Raw genomic sequence first — 21,785 nt, forward strand, 5'->3', positions numbered from 1 at the left:
ATGGAAACTAGGGCAACAAGAGTGGAACAAAACACCAGGAATAAGGCCGAGCCTTCCACCCTTTACCAAGTATATAGATGCATTAATTAAATAAGAGATATTGTGATATCCCAACATAATTCTGTCCACCATAAAGCAATCTTCAACTTCACCTGCAACTAACAACGCTATAAGAGGGCTGAGCAAAAGCGGTAACATAGCCAAGCAATGGTTTGCTAGGAGGGGTGAAAAGGTTAGAGGCTGACATGGAAAATTGGGAGGCTTGAAGAACCAGTGATAGGTAGCGCAGCAAAGCGATAGAACGAAGCAACTAGCATAGCAATGATAGTAGAGAGATCCAGGGTAGCGGTCATCTTGCCTGAAATCCTGCAAGGAAGAAGAACGAGTCCATGAAGAAGACGAACGGATGAAGCCGAACCAAGCGTAGACGAACGAATCCTCACGATCGCAACGAAACTGGAACTATCGAGAAGAAGCACACAACATGGTAAACACACCACACAAGAACACGACATGATGCACAAACAAGTATGATGCAAGACAAGACTACATGAAGCTACTCATGTCAAGAGATGATGCATACAAGAACAACACGTCAAGGCAAGTTTAAATGAGGCCGGAAACAACATATAACAATTCCGGTAAGTCCTCATATGCAAATTTCGAAATTGATCCAGATCTGAATAAATATCATGTTCAAGTTTTTAAACAGCAAGTTAAGTTGCACCAAGATGATCTACACGAGATTCTAGTCAAGTTACATATAAAGTTCATTTAGTTCGGAGCTACGGCCTAGAAGATATGAGCAAAACAAGTTAAACATGGCATTGATGCAAAATGTATACAAACATCAAGCAAACACCTCAAAACATGGATGCAACATGATAATATGAAACTACATGCAAAACTAGGCAAGTTTCATATAGAGCACACTGAAAACGAAGCAACGGTTCAACACATACACTCCATACAAATTTAAAGGACAAGCTGTCCAAAACAGCAACTAGGCATATTGCAAGCATCAAAACAAAATGCTACAGCAGCTCAACATGATAACAAAAGGCATGGACATGGTGTACAGGTCAAGCATGACAAAACATGAACACTGAGCTATCTCCAGGAATCACTAAGACATGCTCAAAAAGACATGGCAAGATTGCAAATAATAACAGTTTCACACTTAGCAGAATTAACATCAGGTTGCAATGTTTAGAGCTATCAAACAACATGCTACTGGAACTTAACATAGAAACTTAAGGCATGGTGTAGGACCTTGAAGTATGTCTAGAGGGTGGGGGGTGATTAGACTATTTGACCAATTAAAAACTTAACATTTTCCCAATTTTAGAGTTTGGCAGATTTTAGCTATCTTAGAACAAGTCAAGCAATCATCACACAATTCAAGCAAGCATGCAAAGAGTATATAGGCAGCAGAAATTAAAGCATGCAACTTGCAAGGAAGTAAAGGGAAGGTTTTGGAGGATTCAAACGCAATTCGAGACACAGATGTTTTTGGCGTGGTTCCGATAGGTGGTGCTATCTTACATCCACGTTGATGGAGACTTCAACCCACGAAGGGTAATGGTTGCGCGAGTCCATGGAGGGCTCCACCCACGAAGGGTCCAAGAAGAAGCAACCTTGTCTATCCCACCATGGCCGTCGCCCACGAAGGACTTGCCTCACTAGCGGTAGATCTTCACGAAGTAGGCGATCTCCTTGGCCTTACAAACTCCTTGGTTCAACTCCACAATCTTGTCGGAGGCTCCCAAGTGAGACCTAGCCAATCTAGGAGACACCACTCTCCAAGAAGTAACAAATGGTGTGTTGATGATGAACTCCTTGCTCTTGTGCTTCAAATGATAGTCTCCCCAACACTCAACTGTCTCTCATAGGATTTGGATCTGGTGGAAAGAGGATTTGAGTGGAAAGCAACTTGGGGAAGGCTAGAGATCAAGATTCATATGGTAGGAATGGAATATCTTGGCCTCAACACATGAGTAGGTGGTTCTCTCTCAGAAATGGTAAGTTGGAAGTGTAGGTTTAGTCTGATGGCTCTCTCCACGAATGAAGAGGAGGTGGAGGGGTATATATAGCCTCCACACAAAATCTAACTGTTACACACAATTTACCAAACTCGGTGGGACCGATTCACTAGACTCGGTCGGACCGATTTAGTAAACCTAGTGACCGTTAGTGATTTTCGGTGGGACTGGCATGCAACTCGGTGAGACCGATTCAGTTAGGATTAGGGCATAACGTAATCTCGGTAAGACCGATTACACAAACTCGGTGAAACCAATTTTGGTAATAATCTTTCCAGAGAGTTGGTCAGGTAAACTCGGTGGGACCGATTTGCTCTTTTCGGTGAGACCGAAATGTTACAAAAGGGAAACAGAGAGTTTACATTGCAATCTCGGTGGGACCGATCGCTCACTTCGGTTAGACCGAAACATTACGAAGGGAAACAGAGAGATTACATTCCCATCTCGGTGAGACCGAGATCCCTATCGGTAGGACCGATTTGCTTAGGGTTTGTGGCAGTGGCTATGACTTTTGGAATCGGTGGCGCCGGATTGGAAGAATCGGTGTGACCGATTTTGGCTTTGGGTTTAGGTCATTTGTGGATGTGGGAAAGTAGCTGAGGGTTTTGGAGCATATCACAAAGCACATGAAGCAAGAGGCTCATTAAGCAACACCTCATCCCTCCTTGATAGTATTGGCTTTTCCTATAGACTCAATGTGATCTTGGATCACTAAAATATAAAATGAAGAGTCTTGAGCCTTTGAGCTTGAGCCAATCCTTTATCCTTAGTATTTTGAGGGATCCACTTTCATCATCCATGCCATGCCATTCATTGAGCTTTCCTGAAATAATAGTCTTGGAATAGCATTAGCTCAATGAGCTATATGTTGTTATGAATTACCAAAACCACCTAGGGATAGTTGCACTTTCAATCTCCCCCTTTTTGGTAATTGATGACAACATATAGATCAAAGCTTCGACAAATGATAATAAGAATAAAAACATCATCGCTTTGAGAAGTATGTGATAAGCAAGAGCTCCCCCTAAATTTGTGCATAGTTTGAAATTTGCTTTGGACTGCAAATGCACAAGGAATTAGGCTCATGGGTTACTCTTCCATGTCACATACATCTTGGTGGAGTGCTCAAAATGATAAGTATTGAATACATGCACTCATCACCAAGCAAAGTGAATGATCACATAAGATAGATAGGATAATATCATCAAACATGCATAAGTGTAGCTTATGATCAAACACACGATCATCAATGTCTCACAAGCATAGTATCTCAACCAATCAAAAAGCAAACAAGTTTAAACCAACAAAGCAAGAGAGAACAAAAGCAATACTCTCTCTCTCGAAGCCTATGATCTATACATTTTTCTCCCCCTTTGGCAACAAGTTACCAAAAAGTCCATAGAAAATGCATAGTGCTAGATCGACTCTCAGGCTTGATCTTCAGTTGGTGGTGTCCGGATAACTCCAAGGATGAAGGCTTCAGTTGATGTAGAGGGTGCTGGAGTTGGTACTGAAGCTGGTTGCACTGGAGCTGAAGGGGCAGTAGCTGGTGCTGAAGATGTTGCTCTTGTGTCTGGCACTGGCACAGCAACTGACCTCTGAGCTCTAGGCACTCTGGCAAAGACATTTGTGGTTGTCTTGCCCTTCCTCTCCTGCATGTCATCCTGCAGTTGCTCCACAACTGACTGTATCTCAGTTACTTTGACATCTAGATCATAGAATTTTTGTTCCATGATTCTTTCCAAGCTCTCCTGGTTTTGAGTTAAGGTGGCCAACCCCTTCTCAATCCTCAGTGATGATGCTATCAAGTAACCAAGCTGCTCCTGCTTGTTTTTCAAGAAATACTCAGATGCCTCCTCTTGAGTTGGCATCTTGGCAGCCTTCTCCTTCCTTGCCTTCTCGTTCTTCTCTTGAGCTTGAACTGATGATGGATCATCCTCATTCATGACAACCTCATTGTCTTCAAAGTCTGGATAGAATGGAAAATGTTCCCTATCCAATAGATATTTGCCAGTTCCCATCTTTGAGTTGATCAATTCCTGGATCTGAGGTGCATAACCACAGCTCCTCTTATGATCTGCTGCAGTCCTCTTAATGGTTTCAACTATAACGCTCATGACTTTGAATTTCTGTGGCACATCAAATAAATGCAACATATTGATGGCATGCCCTCTAATCATGTTGTGGTCACCTGACTTGGGCAACAGAGTGTGCCTCAGAATCCAATTGATAGTAGGCAGCCCTGACAACAGAAAATGGACTGATCCAAAAGAGAAAGTCTCTAGGGATTTGTCTGGGATCTCCTTGTACATGTGTGCCATGGTATTGTGTCCCATTTTCTTCTTGGCATATACATCTAGATCATCATCATTTTCCTTTGGGGGCATTTATCAGTTTTGCCCATTCTTCAACAGTGGATTGGTACCTTGTACCTTTAGACATCCAAACAATTTTTCCATCTGGGTAAAAATGTGCTGTGGAGTAGAATTGCATGATAAGTTCATCATTACAGTTTGTGAGCTTTTGCCCAACAAAATCTGCAACTCCACAAGCAACAAAGCTGTCTTGCACTCCAGGATAGTGCTCTTCATTTTCCTTCATGTAGGTCCAGTCGACCCACCTCATATCATAGGATGGTGCTCCTGATTTTCCAATCTGGGGCTGCAACTATGGGCTTCTTGTCCAATAAGATTGTCTCACAGAAGTCCTGATGTTTCTTTGTATGGAACATGTAATCAACAGCAGTTCTTCTCCTTGTGGCATATGGATCGGCCATCCTCCATAGCCTCAACCCTGAGTCTTTTCTGATGTTCATGTCCTCAGCCACAGGATGGGCATCATTGTGATCTGGTATCTTAGGCTTTAGCTTCCTTAGAGCATGTCCTTCTTCATCTTCCTCAGCAACCTCATGCACTGGGGCCTTGTTCTTCTCAGCAGCTGGAATACTCCTAGTATTCCTCTTTGGTGCAGACTTGGCCTTGGGGGCAGCTTTGGGTGCTTCCTTGGGCTATGATGTTGCAGCCCCAAATTTAATAGCATCACCCATAAGCTTTGGTGCCTTTGGTGCTGGTGCAGTAAGCTCTTCCTCTTCCATCATGGAAGGTTGCCCAACAACTCTGTCCATGGTCTTCTTGACCCTTTACTTCCTCTTCTTGCCTTGAGCAGCTGGCTCTTTGGGATCAGGCTTTTCAGGCAGTTCAGTTGATGCTCTGGCCTTGGACATTGGTTGTCTTCCTGTAGGCCTTTTAATCTTCGTGCCTGGCTTTATATCCTTTGCTGAGCCATATTCCTTCTTGAGCACCACTTTCTTGGAAGTAGCCTCATCTTCTTCAGCTTTGTAGTCCTCATCTTCTGAGTCTGAGGTTCTCTTTCTCCTTTGCCTGGTAGCAGCCTTAGGTAGGTTGCTAGGAGTGCTTCTGCTCCCTTCATCTGAAGTACTGGAGGGACTAGTGCCCTCACTCAAGTGAATCTGCTCTGCTGACCTGTTCTGACTGTCACTCTGGTCTGACATGCTGCAAAAGCTTACTGCTGACCCTGTGAAGAGTTATAGATGAGATAGAGTGGATGAGCATCACAAAATGCAGAGATTTTTCAAAAGAATGATTCAAAAACTCAGTTTTAGTTTTCCACGGAAAGCATTTCGGATCAACCGATTTTCAAACTCGGTGATACCGAAGCAGTTTTTGGAACCTAAACTGATGAACTCGGTTGGACCGAGTCATAGTTCGGTGGCACCGAGACTGCTAGGGTTTCAAAGAATCCTAAAATCGGTCGCACCGATTAGTAATTCTCGGTCAGACCGAGAGTCACTAGTGCAATGGCATATGCCAAATCGGTGAGACCGAGTTTTTCAACTCGGTTGGTCCGAGATGGTTTCGTCGGAAACCTAACCCTAAAAATTTGAATCTAATCTACTCTATGGACTACTTTGGCTGGATAGGATTGTTTCAATTGTGGCAAGAATCAATAAGAGTACAATGTGCTAGGAATCAGATGTGGATAGCACAAAGATCGAGTCCATACCCTAGTGCGGCAATGAACTCGCTACGGCGGCAACGGTGGGGTTGAATTCCGTTGACGGCGGAGGAGACCAGCAACAAGAGGTGGCTGGCGATGAGGAGATGATCCGGAGACCTTCGAAGGCAGAGCAAGCTATTGCGCGGGCGAAGGGGTTCGGAGAAATTTCCAAAAAATTTCCCGTGTCTATATATAGCCCGACCCTGTCGGTGTGACCGAGTGGAACAACTCGGTGGCACCGAGATGCATAACTGTGTTCAGTTACAGCAACTCGGTGTGACCGAAAAGTTCAAATCGGTTGCACCGAGATTGAAAACTCAGATCAACTTAATGATCTCGGTAGGACCGAAATGGAGGAATCGGTCAGACCGAGAATCACAAAGAGGTTTTGGAAGTTTAAGTCTATGACGAATCGGGGACTCTGAGTGCTCCTCGCACAAAGTGGTTCGAATCTGACTTGATCAAATTTTGTGATGTAGCATGAATAGAGTTTGAGACGAGAAAATCATAGATAGCTAGAGAGGGTTCTTAGGCATTCTTGTCCATCCACTTGGCCAAAAGAAGAATGAACCAAACAATCAAAACAACAAGTGGATGTCCTCGAATGAGTAAAATATGCACCAACATGCTCACACAATAAAATGGCAAATGAAATATGTGGCAAAGCATGCACAACCAATTCTAGCATCTATCAAACAATTGGCGATGACTAGGTCATCTATATATGAGTATATAGACTTAGGAGTCAAATGAGAACATTTGATCATAGGTCATACTCATCGTTTAAGCTCAAGTGGGGTTACCACTTTTACATAATGCATTTATGTGTTCACACCATTAGAGTTGCTTTGACTCAGTTTTTTGAGTTAAGCTCCCCCTAGATGTGAGATCCCCCCTTTAGAGGGATGAACTAACCTTGGGTTTTGTCGATGATGACTTCATGTAGGTGTTGAAGATGTGGATGCTCAATGTTGAAGTAGATCATTTGGAGCAATCCTTTGGAGTGAGTTGCACTTTCAACTTGCCTACATGGGTTAGTCCCACAAGGAACAAACAAGAATATCCATAGACATAGAGTGATGCACACACAAGATGATGTCCATGAAACCATTAGGTTACCTTGTCCCTTGTCTTACCAACATGAGGGTTTGTGACTCCTTGAACTAGTGCAAGATGTGGAAGTTGATTGCACTTGTCCTTGCCATAAAGATGTGAGTGAAGAATGTTGGCGGAGTCACCCTCAAGAACTCTCTAGTTCTTCTTCTTCGGGATCCACATCATCTTGATGGGAATCCTTGGAGTTGTAGTTGTACTTGATGAAGTAAAACTTGACGTAGTCTTGGGAATCCACTTAGGTGCTTCTTCAAATGAATCAATCTCTTCTTCAAGATTATCCTTGCCTTTGTTCTTGTGGTCTTGTGGAGGAAGATCATCTTGAGCTTGTGTTCCCTTGAAGGAAGTAGGATCATACTTCTCTTGTTGAGGAACAAACTTCGTCTTGGGGTATTGATCTTCTTCCCACTCAACTCCATTGGCATTGAACTTCCATTCAAAACCAATACCTTGATTCTTCCGGTGTCTTCCTTGCTTGCGTACAATTTCCGCGAATTGCTTACTCCCGGCAAGGCTCTTGTAAACACCTTTCTCTATAATTCCCTTCAATAAGCTATTTTCTTGTTCAAGTGTAACTTGGCTAAGAGAATCATTAGTGGAATCAAGAGAACTACTAGAAGCAACAGCATTGGATTTAACATTATTATTGTTACTACTAGAGGAAGTATCTTTCTTGTACTTGTTACCAGACTTGACTTGAGGCATGTAAGTAGATAAGAGTAAACGCTTGGCAATGTAAGAAGAACTTTTCTTACAGAGATCATCATTGATTGCCTTTAAGAACTCATGCTCTTGCTCAAGATTGAGCTTTTCAAAGCGTAACTTCTCATGATACCTTAAAAGTTCTCGATGATCTTCGAAGATAGTTTCATGAGCCAACTTTAGAGTGTTTAGTTCTTTAGTTAGAAGCTCAATTTTCTCCTTATCATTGTCATTCGTTTGATTAGCATGATTAATTGACGTTTCATCGTAGTATTCATCACTAGAGTTGTCAACAAGTAAATCATCATCCACAAGCAAGTCATCTTCATCACTATTGAAATCAACATACTCAGGATGTGTTAACTTTGGACCTTTGGCCATGAAGCATCTTCCAATTCCTTCATTTGGTGAATAAAATATGTCATAGGAGTTGGTTGACACAAGTGCTAGACCGGAAACACCTTCATCTTGATTATGTTCGGAGTCGGAGTGATAGCTTCTCTCGGAGTCATTGTCGGAGTCGGAGCCGGATACCCATTCACCAGCATGAGCTTGATGTCTTCGTTTTGTGTAGCTCCTTGGTGACTTGTCCTTCCTTTCCGAATCCTTGCTTCTCCGTGAGGGTCTTCATTCATAACGATCATCTCTACTCCTCCTCTCTCTTGGTGGTGATTCTTCTCTTTTGCTTCTTCTTTTTGGAGAATCTTCTCTTCTTTTGTAGGGTGCCGTACACTCATTGGAGTAGTGTCCAGGCCTCCCACAATTGTAGCAATTGCGCTCTCGACTAGAAGATCTTTTGTCAGGATAAGACCTTGACTTGGAGCTTCTTTCTTTTCTTCTACTCTTGTAGAATTTGTTGAAGTTCTTCACCATTAAGCTCAATTCTTCATTGAAGGTTTGTTTCTCACTTGATGATGTGGGGGCTTCACTTGAGGCTTTGTAAGCACCACTTGACTTGTTGTGAAGTTCCTTCTTATCCTTGAGTGACATCTCATGAGCAACAATTCTTCCAATGACTTCCGTTGGCTTGAGATTTTTGTAGTTTGGCATCATTTGGATCAATGTGCACACGTATCATACTTTCCATCCAATGCTCTTAGGATCTTCTTGATGATGAATCTATCGGTCATCTCTTCACTCCCTAAGCCAGCAATCTCATTTGTAATAAGTGCAAGCCTAGAGTACATTTCAGCGACACCTTCACCATCCTTCATTTTGAACTTGTCAAGCTGACTTTGGAGCACATCCAACTTGGATTCCTTGACGGATTCTGTACCTTCGTGCATATCAATCAAAGTATCCCAAATTTCCTTTGCATTCTCAAGACGGCTGATTTTGTTGAATTCTTCGGGGCACAATCCGTTGAAGATGATATCACAAGCTTGAGCGTTGTATTGCAGCATCTTCAATTCTTCCGCATTCGCTTCACGGTTCGGTTCTCTCCCATCAAAGAATTCACCTTGCAAGTCAATACAAATATTTGCCCAAACGGCGGGGTTATGTCCGAGAATATGCATTTTCATCTTATGCTTCCAACTAGCAAAATTAGTACCATCAAAGTAAGGACCTCTACGGTGATAATATCCCTTGCTAGACGCCATACTCTCCTAGGTTGTGAAACCAAGGCTATGACCACCAAAAGCTATAGAAATCAAAGCAAATGGAGACCAAAGCTCTGATACCACTTGTAGGACCTTGAAGTATGTCTAGAGGGGGGGGTGAGGGAGTCCCAGACTAGGGGGTGTCCGGATAGCCGAACTATCATCATCGGCCGGACTCCAAGACTATGAAGATACAAGATTGAAGACTCCGTCCCGTGTCCGGATGGGACTTTCCTTGGCGTGGAAGGCAAGCTTGGCGATACGGATATGTAGATCTCCTACCATTATAACCGACTCTGTGTAACCCTAGCCCACTCCGGTGTCTATATAAACCGGATGGTCTTAGTCCATAGGACGAACAACAATCATACCATAGGCTAGCTTCTAGGGTTTAGCCTCCTTGATCTCGTGGTAGATCTACTCTTGTAATACACCCATCATCAATATCAATCAAGCAGGACGTAGGGTTTTACCTCCATCAAGAGGGCCCGAACCTGGGTAAAACATCGTGTCCCTTGTCTCCTGTTACCATCCGCCTAGACGCACAGTTCGGGACCCCCTACCCGAGATCCGCCGGTTTTGACACCGACATTGGTGCTTTCATTGAGAGTTCCTCTGTGCCGTCGCAATCAGGAGGGATGCCTTTTCCCGTCTTTAAAGACGGTGCCATCGCCAAGGGAGCTTTGGACACCGGCCAAACTATCCGGCTAGGTGGTTTTCTTATGACCGCCTGTTCGGCCACCGCTCTAACAATGACCTCTCAGGTCATCAAAAGCGATCTTCACGCCAGCTCCGAATTCACCGAACAGCTAGATTCGATGGATCTCTCCTCCGTAAATGAGCTCTTGGATCGCATCGCCGCCCTAGGAGTCGCTACAGACTACGATCAGATTGGGCTTAAAACCGATCTGAGGGAAATTAACTCTCCCCAGGCTACCCACCACGTTGTTGTGGTAGAGGAACAATGCGGCGAATCTTCTTCTATGTTAAAGACCAGTTATGTCCGGATTCCTGATCCCTCCATGCCGGATTCCCACGGAGGGACGGACGTCAATCAAGTACTGAACCTAAAGTCAGGCATCGGACTAGATTTGTTGGACAACATCCAACAATCCAAGCTTCCAAATCCAGAAACTTCTCGGCCTTTGAGCCTCGGATTGGGCGGGGTTCCGAATTTAATTCCGCCCGCCCACCCAAACATAAGCGATCTAACTCAAATACGGCAAGAGCCCGATGAAACAGTACATCATTACTGGGCCAGATTCCTCCTGGTTATGAACAGGATAAAGGACTGCCGTGAAGAAAGGCAATTTCAATTTTCTGCAACAATTGCACGGACAAGGGAATCATGAACGCCATAAGTCGTCGCGAAGTTACACGCTTCGCCGACCTAGCGACCATAGTACAAAAATACTGTGCGACAGAGAGTGCCTGGAAAACCGAAACTAGGTTTTGGGACAATCCGGCCCTGAACATAACCCTAGTTCGAAATAAAAGGGTGCGTCATACTCAAGCACCTGGGTCAAAAACCAAAAAGCAAAAAACCCCTAAAGGGCACGGAACCGTACTAGAGGGATGGCTCAACGGACCCTGTAAAATCCATAGTACAGAGGGCGCCACTCCAACACATAGCCTTCGAGCATGTTGGATACTACGGCAGGTGGCCAAAAGTGGCGAAGGTTTTCTAGCCCCGGGTAACCAGCCCAACAGTACCAGTATGGTATTAACAGTCTTCGAGACTTTTGCATCAAATAATATGCGGAAACGAACAATCCGCAGCCTCGCCGAAGTCAACCAAGTAGCAACAACAAATCCATGGAGCGACACGGCTATCACCTTCAATGCAAGCGACGAACCTAGATTCCGAACAGCCCGAGCACCATCCGCATTGGTCCTCAGTCCGATAGTGGACGACTTTCGTCTTACCAAGGTACTCATGGATGGCGGCAGCGGATTAAACCTCATCTACAAGGAAACCCTCCAAAAAATGGAAATAGACTGGAGCCGCATTGAGCGAAGCAGCACAACCTTTAGAGGAATAATCCCTAGTCGGGAAGTACGCTGCACAGGAAAAATCACACTAGATGTAGTATTCGGCTCACCGGACAATTACAGGTCCGAGGAGGTCACGTTCCAAGTGGCCCCGTTCAGCAGCGGATATCACGCCTTGTTAGGGCGAGAGGCATTCACAATTTTCCAAGCTATACCCCATTACGGGTACATGAAGCTTAAAATGCCCGTGCCCAATGGAATCATCACTCTCGTCAGTGATCCAGGTTTAGCACTCTGCGCTGAAAATAAGACAACCACACTAGCCCTAGAGGCTCTATCCGAAGCCCTAGCGGCAGAAGAACTCACTGCTCTACGCTCCATGGTGAACAGGGATGACGTGATACTCGATAAGTGATCTAAGTCCACTTCTTTTAAACCAGCAGACGAAATAGTCAAATTCCAGGTCCATCCAACGGACCCCACAAAGATGGCCTCCATTGGGGCACAATTAAACCCTGAGGTAGAAGCCGCACTACGTGAATTCCTTCGGGAAAATTGGGACATTTTTGCCTGGCACCCTTCAGATATGCCAGGAATCCCGTGCAGGCTGGCAGAGCACAGCCTAAATATCCTAAAAGGATTCAAGCCAGTCAAACAGGCTCTTCGACGATTTTCCGAACCCAAAAGACAGGCAATGGGAGAGGAGCTAGCCAAACTCTTAGAAACCGGATTCATCAGAGATATAAAACATCCGGACTGGTTAGCAAACCTGGTAATGGTACCAAAAAAGGATAGATCCTGGCGCCTTTGTGTCGATTTCAAAGACCTTAACAAGGCCTGTCCAAAGGATCCTTTCCCCCTCCCCCACATCGACCAAATCATCGATGCTACCGCAGGGCACGATTCATTGTGCTTCCTCGACGCATACTCCGAATACCATCAAATCAAGATGGCGGAAACATACCAGGCTGCAACGGCATTCATTACTCCATACGGATCATTCTGCTTCAGCACAATGCCCTTCGGACTCAAAAACGCCGGCACAACATATCAGCGCATGATTCAGACATGTCTGGCTACCCAAATAGGCAAAACAGTGGAGGCATATGTAGACGATGTGGTCATCAAGACCAAACACGTCTAAACTCTAGTAGATGATTTGAGGGTCACATTCGACAACCTCCGAGCATATGACATTAAGCTCAACCCGGAAAAATGTGTTTTCAGCGTACCAGCCGGAAAGCTCTTGGGCTTCATTATATCCGGTAGAGGAATTGAAGCAAACCCAGCCAAGATCCGAGCTTTGTCACAATTGGATATCCCAAAAGACCTCAAACAAATACAAAAACTAACTGGATGCGCGGCGGCTCTAAGACGCTTCATCTCCCGTTTGGGAGAAAAGGCACTGCCCCTCTATCGCCTCCTCCGGCGCACCGAACACTTCGAATGGACGGATGCTGCCACGGCCGGACTCGAAGAAATTAAGGCCATATTGGCAACAACTCCGGTCCTGGCCGCGCCCAACCTGGGCGAACCGATGTTATTATATATCGCAGCAACACATCAAGTTGTCAGCGCGGTACTCATCGTCGAACGAGAAACAGAAGAGCACAAATTCCGTCTTCAAAAACCAGTGTACTACGTATCCACTGTCTTAACTCCATGCAAGTCCCGGTACCCACATCATCAAAAGATAGCGTACACGGTGTTCATGGCATCCCGGAAGCTGCGACACTACTTTCAAGAGTGTTCCATAACAGTGGCCTCCGAAGTACCTCTTAACGACATTATAAACAACCGCGACGCAACGGGCAGGATTGCAAAATGGGCCATTGAGCTCTTACCATTTGACATAACCTACAAACCACGGCGAGCTATAAAGTCGCATGTTTTGGCCGACTTCATCGCTGAATGGACCGAAGCCGAACTCCCTAAAGAGTACGGCGCATACTCCAATTGGATCATGCATTTCGACGGCTCCAAAATGTTGGCCGGCCTGGGGGCTGGCGTCGTCTTGACGTCCCCAACCGGAGACACAGTCCAATACGTACTTCAAATAATGTACACAGACTCCAACAACGCAGCCGAATACGAGGCCCTTCTACATGGTCTCCGGATTGCAATCTCCATGGGTATTCAACGCCTAGAGGTGCGCGGGGATTCAAACCTCGCAATATCCCAAGTAAATGGAGACTTTGATGCCAAGGATCCGAAAATGGCAGCCTACCGCAACGCCGTCCTAAAAATGTCAGCTCGGTTCGAAGGACTCGAATTCCACCATGTAGCCTGGGATAACAACCAGGCAGCAGACGTGTTGGCACGCATTGGCGCAAAACGCGACGCCGTCCCTCCAAAAATCTTCCTGGAGCGGCTCTTTAAGCCATCCGTATTATGGGAAGAAGAGGCCGGAAATAACAACCCGGAACCAACTGCACCACCCAGCACGAAACATTCTGACACAATCGGTGGCTCAGCCAATGAAATAACACCTTCAGCCCACGAAACAGTGGCAGTAATTGCCCCGTGGACGGAACCATTCCTAGCCTACTTAATTAGGCAGGAACTTCCCGAAGACCAAAATGAGGCCCGCCGCATTGTTCGGCGATCTAAAGCCTACAAGGTCCATGAGGGAGAACTTTATAAGAAAAGCACAACCGGAGTCCTTCAAAGGTGTATCTCCGAAGAGGAAGGGCGAAATCTCCTGGCTGAAATTCACGCCGGACTCGGCGGGCACCATGCTGCAGCTCGGGCCCTTGTAGGCAAGGCCTTCCGTACAGGATTTTATTGGCCGACAGCCCGGGCAGACGCTCAGGACTTAGTCCAACGATGCGTCGGTTGCCAGCTCTTTGCTAATCAAAGCCACATGCCAACCACCGCCCTCAAAACTATACCCATCACTTGTCCGTTCGCGGTCTGGGGGCTTGACATGGTTGGACCCCTTAAAGGGGGACAACACAAGCAAAAATACTTATTGGTCATGGTGGACAAATTCACCAAATGGATAGAGGCCAAGCCGGTTAAAACGGCAGAATCCGGACCTGTGATAGACTTCATATCCGGGGTAGTACACCATTTTGGCGTCCCCCACAGCATCATCACTGATAACAGCACGAATTTCACGGCCGACGAGGTTAAACTCTGGTGCAAAAACATGGGCATCAAGCTCGACTACACTTCAGTCTATCACCCTCAAACTAACGGTCAAGTCGAACAAGCAAATGGTCTAATCATGAGTGGCATTAAACCCAGATTAGTGCGGTCCCTCACGGAATCTAACACGCATTGGGTAGAGGAGCTCGACTCCGTACTCTAGGGGCTGCAGACCACGCCAAACCGCACTACCAGATTCACACTATTTTTTATGGTATACAGCGCAGAGGCAGTTTTGCCCTGCGATATAATTCATGACTCACCTCGCGTGCACATGTACAAAGAAAGAGAAGCCGAGTTGGATCGGCAGGACAGATTGGACGCCTTAGAGGAGGAGCGCGACGTGGCAAAATCCCGTTCCGCATTCTATCACCAGCAGGCTCGAAGATATCAAAGCAGAGAAGTACGGGCCAAAACTTACAATGTTGGCGAGCTAGTTCTACGCCTGCCGGACAAGAAAAAGGACAAACTTAAGCCCAAATGGGAAGGTCCCTTCATCATCGACCAAGTCCTTACCGGCGGTGCATACCGTCTACGCAACGCATCTGACAACCGACTCGAGCCGAACCCATGGAACGCAGCCCGTCTCCGAAGATTCTACGCCTAGCGCCGGACTCACAGTTCGTCTCCTTCCACCGTCCACCTTTCATATTTTTTCTTTTTTGCTATCTCTTATTTCCCTCCTTTTTCCTCCCTCTTGAGGGCTGACCTGCGCATTGCTCGCACACACTTGATGTGCTACTCGCACTCGTTATACCTGGGGGCTTCTTTAACAGAAACTTATTTATACGGGCTTCATGCCCAACACATGTGTCATACTTCCGCATGTACCTTTTACTCACCATTATATGCATTGATATGACTTAAGTTTTGGCCAAGCTGGGTTGCCTGGCTCCTGTGCTTACCCCTACGTTCCCGATTGTTCGGCTAGGAGGTAAAGGGAGCACCTCTGTGATTGCTACTGCCGGGTCAGCCGGATGTGTACCTCAGACTGGATGAAGCCGAAGGCTAGCGTTCTTAAGGGAATATTCGGTCGGTGACTTGAAAGATGATTTATTACTTATTTATTTATCTGCCCCCAGATGCTTTTTCTGCTCTTTTCGCAGTCCGGACATGCACTTTAGGGCATGCCTCCCAGGGAAAGGAACCCCTAACGGAACTATTCTCCCTGGAAGATGTTTCTTACTAACCATGTAATATAACATAGCTAGTTGGGCACTTGTCTGATAAAGCACTTATGACCCCTACGCCTGGTCTCCATGCATGCCCCGGTTTTTGTATAACCGTGAGGGTATTCGGACACACTCCGGACTGTTGGGTCCCGAGGTTGAAGTGAAAAGGTCCGCAAAGACAAACGATCTACAATCCGGCTAGAAGGACTTTACATGTCATTTTAATTACATCGTCAAACTGACTGATTGTACTCCTCCTCAATCCCATCTAACAGGTTGTCTAGTTTACAGTCCCGTTGGGAATGTCTTGCGGCCAACTCTACTTGGCCGTACATCAGGCTCACAGGGATCTCCTTCCCATTGGGCCCCACAGGTCCGACCTCGGCCATGTGGTTGGGATCAGCCTTCGTGTACCGCGTCTTCACCATGGCCCAGGCCTCCCTGGCGCCTTGACGGCAGGCCGATATCTTCCACAGACGAAAGCACTGCCGTATTCCCTGAAGCTTCTCAGCAAGCCCTCCAAGACCCTCGGGTAGGGAGACGGACGACCATAAGGCCTGAACGACGCCGCTCATCGCCTGCCGAACATGTTCGTGCAGTTGCAGCAGCTCGGGAAGAAGGTCACCCGTGGAACTAGGCATTTCCTCCGCCGGACGACCCGTGAGCACACCTACAGACACATTTCTGTCAATCGACTTCCTCGCCGAACTCTTCTTTTCAAAAGAGTTTGCTCAAGCACTTACTGTAAATGCCGCGACGAAGCCGCCGATTCTCCTTTACGGAGTTAGACAGCTGGACCCGAACATCTTTTAGTTCTTCGCCCAGCTGGGTGTTGGCATCCTGGAGTTTGTCCCTCTCCTGCTGCACCCTCATAAGCACCTTCTCGCCGGCCTTCAGCTGGCGCAGCAGATGTTGCTTGTCCGGATCCAGTCCGGCACCCTCTGCAATATTATTGTCAGACTTAACGCACACGCCGCACTTCATAAACTATTTATCTTTTCGAAATATGTATTACCAGAGGGGGTCTCTGTGGCTCCCCCGGCGGTGGCTAGTGCGGCCTCAAGTTGGGCCTTGCATTCTTGAAGCTCCTGGGACAGGTGGGTATTCTTCTCCGTAAGATCCTGCATAACAAATGATCCTAAATCAGTTAGCTTAACTATTTTAAGTCTCGGGGGCTACTGGTATATATAACTATTAAAATTCCTCACCCATATGTCTTTCACATACTGCTCCGTGGCTCTGGTTAAACCATCTTGAGCAGCACGAAGGTGCGCGTCTCCCGCATTAAAGGCATTCAATGCCTCTGGGGAGAAACACGCGTCACGAAGAACTGTCCGACGACGCCTGTGATTCATGGCGCTCTCCACCTCAGACCTGGTGGCGGACAGCCTGTCGGCATCCTCTGTTGGAGGAGCATCCGGCTCGCGCCTTGCGCTCGCCTCCCCCTCCGGACCAGGTGTTGAAGCCTGGCTGGCGGAGGCTTGGTTGGCAACCTCTCCAGGCACAGTTCGGCGAGCGCTCTTTCTCCTGGAAGAATCATGAGCATTAATATACCTCCCCGGAGTCTTTCCCTTAAAGACAATGGTGCGCCGTACCTTCGCGGCGACGTTTCGATTCGCGTCGCACTCCTCTTCCGCCTGCCGGGCCGTGCTGACCCTGGTTGGTCAGTCGCCGCGGGCTCGGCTTCCCGCCATAAAGGCACCTCCTGCGAAGCACCGTTGGTATACGGCGGTCAGAAATAAGCACTAAAAAAGTAATGGTGTCAGGACTTCGGTCGTACTCACCTGGAATGCCGGAGATAAACCGGGGTAGTCAGCCGTAATGGCGACTAGAGCATTGTCCATACTGGGTTGGTGGAACACCCCGTCAATCAGCTCTACCTTTATGTCTGGATCCTCTCCGAAGGCCGGATCAAGGGATCTTCCCGGATCCTCTGGTTGTGGAGTTGGGCTTTGTATGCCCTCCACATCATGGCGCAGTTCCTGCGTCGAAATCATAAAGTAAGACACTTAACTTTGAAAGCACGGATCGGATATATAAACTTCCGCTTACCCAGCTCTGAGGGTTATTCATGGAGAATCCATTCAATGGACTCGTGCGGAGGAAGTCCTCCTTCTCCCCCTTGTACAAGCTGGACAGAACCTTCACCAGATCGGTGGTCGATCCCGGCCCCTTGCGGCCATGACGGGTGGCATCATTCTCCCCGTTGAAATCCCACATGGGGTGGCCCCTATATTGGAGCGGCTGCACCCCTCACATAATGCATGTGGACATGACTCCAATCATGGTCAGTCCGGAATGGGCCAGTAACCTTATCCGGCCCATCAGATATTGGACGCTCCTATCATCTTCCCGTTGAGGGCTCCGCGGGAGCCAACTCAGGCGTTTCTTCAAAGGAGCATTGCTAAACTCCGGGAGGCCGATCCGAACTGGATCCGGTAGCGGGGCGTCTTTCATATAGAACCACTCCGAAGGCCAGTCCTCGGACGCCTTCTTCGGGGTTCCGGATAGATATCCAGTCCCGGCGATGCGCCATATTTCGGCTCCGCCCACTTGATATATCGACCCCTCATGAGAACGGGGTAAGAGGCAAAACAATCTCTTCCACAGTGCAAAATGGGGCTCGATGCCCAAGAACAGCTCGCAAAGAGCTACGAAGCCCGCGATGTGCAAGATGGAGGCAGGTGTGAGGTGGTGCAGTTGGAGTCCATAGAACTCCAGAAGCCCCCGGAGAAACGGATGTATAGGAAATCCGAGTCCCCTTATTAGGTAGGGGATGAAGCATACCCGCCCTCCTTTGGAGGGATTGGGGACGCTCTCCGCCTGCTTCCCACCCTTGTAGGTGGCCAGTCCGGCTGGAACCGGAACCATAAAGGCTGGGGGAAGAAATCCCTCTGCTTGGAGCGTCACTAACTCGCTATGCGGGACCGAACATCTCCTCCAATCGCCTGGCTGAGGACTGGGAGCGCGAGAGGAGGAGCCGCGTCGACTGTCCATGTTGGAATGGATCTTTGTTGGATGCGCTTCGATGAGTACTTGCGGAAGGAGGATGGTGTGATTCGGATTTGAGTCCTCGCCTCTTTTATAGGCAGCTTATTCACGCAGCTAGGGGGTAAAACATAAAAGTACCCTGGCTTTTCGCATTCATACGACACGTGGAAGAGGGTCATTATTGGACGTAGAAGCCAAGGAGCGCAACATTTATAAGGAAACCAGACACTATTCGGCAAACACATGGAATACGGAGGAGAACCCGCCTTGCAAACGCCGAAGACAATATACACGTCGGACTCGTCGTCATTGAAGCCTGGTTCAGGGGCAACTGAGGGAGTCCCGGACTAGGGGGTGTCCGGATAGCCGAACTATCATCATCGGCCGGACTCCAAGACTATGAAGATACAAGATTGAAGACTTCGTCCCGTGTCCGGATGGGACTTTCCTTGGCGTGGAAGGCAAGCTTGGCGATACGGATATGTAGATCTCCTACCATTGTAACCGACTCTGTGTAACCCTAGCCCTCTCCGGTGTCTATATAAACCGGATGGTCTTAGTCCATAGGACGAACAACAATCATACCATAGGCTAGCTTCTAGGGTTTAGCCTCCTTGATCTCATGGTAGATCTACTCTTGTAATACACCCATCATCAATATCAATCAAGCAGGACGTAGGGTTTTACCTCCATCAAGAGGGCCCGAACCTGGGTAAAACATCGTGTCCCTTGTCTCCTGTTACCATCCGCCTAGACGCACAGTTTGGGACCCCCTACCTGAGATCCGCCGGTTTTGACACCGACAGGGGGTGATTAGACTACTTGACCAATTAAAAACTTAACCTTTTCCCAATTTTAGAGTTTGGCAGATTTTAGCTATCTTAGGACAAGTCAAGCAATCATCACACAATTCAACCAAGCATGCAAAGAGTATATAGGCAGCGGAAATTAAAGCATGCAACTTGCAAGGAAGTAAAGGGAAGGGTTTGGAGGATTCAAACGCAATTGGAGACACGAATGTTTTTGGCATGGTTCCGATAGGTGGTGCTATCGTACATCCACGTTGATGGAGACTTCAACCCACGAAAGGTAACGGTTGTGCGAGCCCACGGAGGGCTCCACCCACGAAGGGTCCACGAAGAAGCAACCTTGTCTATCCCACCATGGTCGTCTCCCACGAAGGACTTGCCTCACTAGCGGTAGATCTTCACGAAGTAGGCGATCTCCTTGCCCTTACAAACTCCTTGGTTCAACTCCACAATCTTGTCGGAGGCTCCCAAGTGACACCTAGACAATCTAGGAGAAACCACTCTCCAAGAAGTAACAAATGGTGCGTTGATGATGAACTCCTTGCTCTTGTGCTTCAAATGATAGTCTCCCCAACACTCAACTCTCTCTCTCATAGGATTTGGATCTGGTGGAAAGAGGATTTGAGTGGAAAGCAACTTGGGGAAGGCTAGAGATCAGGATTCATATGGTAGGAATGGAATATCTTGGCCTCAACACATGAGTAGGTGGTTCTCTCTCGGAAATGGTAAGTTGGAAGTGTAGGTTTAGTCTGATGGCTCTCTCCACGAATGAAGAGGAGGTGGAGGGGTATATATAGCCTCTACACAAAATCTAACCGTTACACACAATTTACCAAACTCGGTGGGACCGATTCAACAGACTCGGTCGGACCGATTTAGTAAACCTAGTGACCGTTAGTGATTTTTGGTGGGACTGACATGCAACTCAGTGAGACCGATTCAGTTAGGATTAGGGATAACGTAATCTCGGTAAGACCGATTACACAAACTCGGTGAAACCGATTTTGGTAATAAGCTTTCCAGAGAGTTGGTCAGGTAAACTCGGTGGGACCGATTTGCTCTTTTCGGTGAGACCGAAATGTTACAAAAGGGAAACAGAGAGTTTACATTGCAATCTCGGTGGGACCGATCGCTCACTTCGGTTAGACCGAAACGTTACGAAGGGAAATAGAGAGATTACAATCCCATCTCGGTGAGACCGAGATCCCTATCGGTAGGACCGATTTTCTTAGGCTTTGTGGCAGTGGCTATGACTTTTGGAATCGGTGGCGCCGGATTGGAAGAATCGGTGTGACCGATTTTGGCTTTGGGTTTAGGTCAATTGTGGATGTGGGAAAGTAGCTGAGGGTTTTGGAGCATATCACAAAGCACATGAAGCAAGAGGCTCATTAAGCAACACCTCATCCCTCCTTGATAGTATTGGCTTTTCTTATAGACTCAATGTGATCTTGGATCACTAAAATATAAAATGAAGAGTCTTGAGCCTTTGAGCTTGAGCCAATCCTTTGTCCTTAGTATTTTGAGCGATCCACTTTCATCATCCATGCCATGCCATTCATTGAGCTTTCCTGAAATAATAGTCTTGGAATAGCATTATCTCAGTGAGCTATATGTTGTTATGAATTACCAAAACCACCTTGGGATAGTTGCACTTTCACATGGCATGATACTACTAAATGCATAGAACAAAAGTCTTTTACTGACCATGAGCCAAAAAGGATCATAAGATATGATGGGACCCATGTAAACATGGCAAGTTATATGACAGATTCAAACATGGTAGGAACAACAATAAGTAGGCATGTTGGTGAGCTTGTACCACTCACCACAAAGAAATTCATGGCATGAAAAGGCAACCAACAGTAAGAAGACATATTTATGAAGCTAAGCATGGCAAGAGTAAGTTCATAGGGTGCATGGATCACTAGCAAAATACATGGCAAAACTGAACTTAATGTTAACAGGCTGGCAGCAACATTATTTAGCAACTTTGGAGCATGATAACAACATGTTACAGTAGGATATAAATGCCACCAGGGGATTGAATGGATAGGGCATGCCATGTATAACAAAACATTCTTAGTGAACATCTCCATATTATGCATAGAATTACTTGTAGCAGCAGGTTTACATAGCAACAAAATATAACAGAATCAGCCTAGCAAAACAGCAACATCAAGTACCCTACTTAACAAG

Source organism: Triticum dicoccoides, chromosome 3B (genome assembly GCF_002162155.2).
Source record: "Triticum dicoccoides isolate Atlit2015 ecotype Zavitan chromosome 3B, WEW_v2.0, whole genome shotgun sequence".
NCBI lineage: Eukaryota > Viridiplantae > Streptophyta > Magnoliopsida > Poales > Poaceae > Triticum > Triticum dicoccoides.